The sequence below is a fragment of the Athene cunicularia genome, assembly GCF_003259725.1.
Source record: "Athene cunicularia isolate RWA chromosome 12 unlocalized genomic scaffold, athCun1 chr12_part1, whole genome shotgun sequence".
NCBI classification, from domain to species: domain Eukaryota; kingdom Metazoa; phylum Chordata; class Aves; order Strigiformes; family Strigidae; genus Athene; species Athene cunicularia.
In genome coordinates, this window is record NW_020799116.1 from 2,661,790 (window position 1) to 2,663,427 (window position 1,638).

Below are 1,638 nucleotides of genomic sequence, written 5' to 3' on the forward strand. Positions count from 1 at the left end.
AAAGAAAGAAAGAAAGAAAGAAAGAAAGAAAGAAAGAAAGAAAGAAAGAAAGAAAGAAAGAAAGAAAGAAAGAAAGAAAGAAAGAAAGAGAGAGAGAAAGAAGAAAGAAAGAAAAAGAAAGCAAGACTGGCAGGCTGGCCCCACTATTTCTTCCCTGGCGTGGGCACTGCTCATTCCAGGCTCAGCTGAAGGTTAAACCTGTGGGGCCTTCCCTTAAGTCCTGATCCGAGGCAGGGAGAGAAGACACCAACATGCAGGTGGCTTCTATTTGTGAAAAGTAAAGACTTCGCGCGGCCCTGACCACTGCCGAGGCTGCAGCGCCCCGCGCCCAGGCTGAGCCCCACCGGTGCCTTTATTCAGGGCTTTCAGGCTTGGATGGTTGTTGGGTGCGACAGGAGGACGCGGGCATGTCTCCTCCCATTGGTGCAAGGTCCAGACTGAGGCACAGAGAGCAACTGCAACGTGCCTCAGATTAAAATAAAATAATAACTAAGCCACTAAAAGTGCCACAAGCTGCTGCCGAAGGGTTTCGTCTCCCTGCCATGTGCGTGGCCGCAGCTGGCTCCTCCGCCGAGGTCCCCGGGGCACGAGGTGCCATTAGGAGGAGGAGCCGCTGCCCCCGGCAGCACATAGCGGGGTGGGGGGCAGCACATACCGGGGGGGGCAGCACCGTGCTGACCTTTCACCTCCTGCACGCACCGAAACCCGTCGGTCACGCTGCGCGGGCGCTCGCTCCACCCGCCACGGGCCCAGCTTTGGCAAGTCCCCGGTGCCAGACATGCCAAGGGCCCCGTTCGGAGGGCTGTGCCCCGGGAGGGCGGCCAGAGATGGCAGATAAGGCTTGTTTACGTGGCAATGATTCCCCAGGTCTAACCAGGAGCATTCCCATTCCATGCTCAGCCTCTGAAAATTCCTGCATTACCCACTTGGCCATGAAGGGTTGCAAAACCCAGCTCACCCTTTCCTTACTGGTGAGCAGATTCCCTGGGGCCTGATCCGGGAACGGTCCCAGCCTGGGCGGCTCACGCTGGGAGCACAGGGCTGCCCTAAGCCCCTTCCTAAGAGCAAAAGGGGAAGAAACCCTCAGCGTAGGGACACGGGGAACTACAATCTGGGTGTGTGTCAGTCACCTCTCTGGACGACTGGTTTCAGAGGTGGGATGTTTTGGCTACCACGGTGTGGGACCCCGCTGCAGGGTGCTGAGCACCGGACGGGACATGTGCCAGCACATCGTCCTCCAGCAGGTTCCTAACCCATCCCCAGGGATTAGCCATGGCTTTCCCAGCGCTGCCACAGCCACGTCACGGCCACCCACCTGCTTTGCTGCATCAGTATTTTGCCATGAAGTGGCCCGGGTTTAAGCCAACGCGATTTCCAGCGTGGCCAAGGGAACCACACGGAGGGGCATCTCCAGCTCCTACTGCCACGAGCTACAGCAGAATTCCCTCCGAAGTGACCCAAGTCCCGCTGCCCCAGCCCTACAAGCAGTGGCCCCCCAGCACACCCCCCCTGTGTGCCCTCCTCTCCTTGTCCTTCGAGGTGTCTCCTAACTGGGGGGTCCTCTGGCAAGTTAAAATAGGGCTGGAAGCAGAGTGTTGCCTGCTGTTGTCCTCCTGCAGAGACACAAAGCAAAACAAA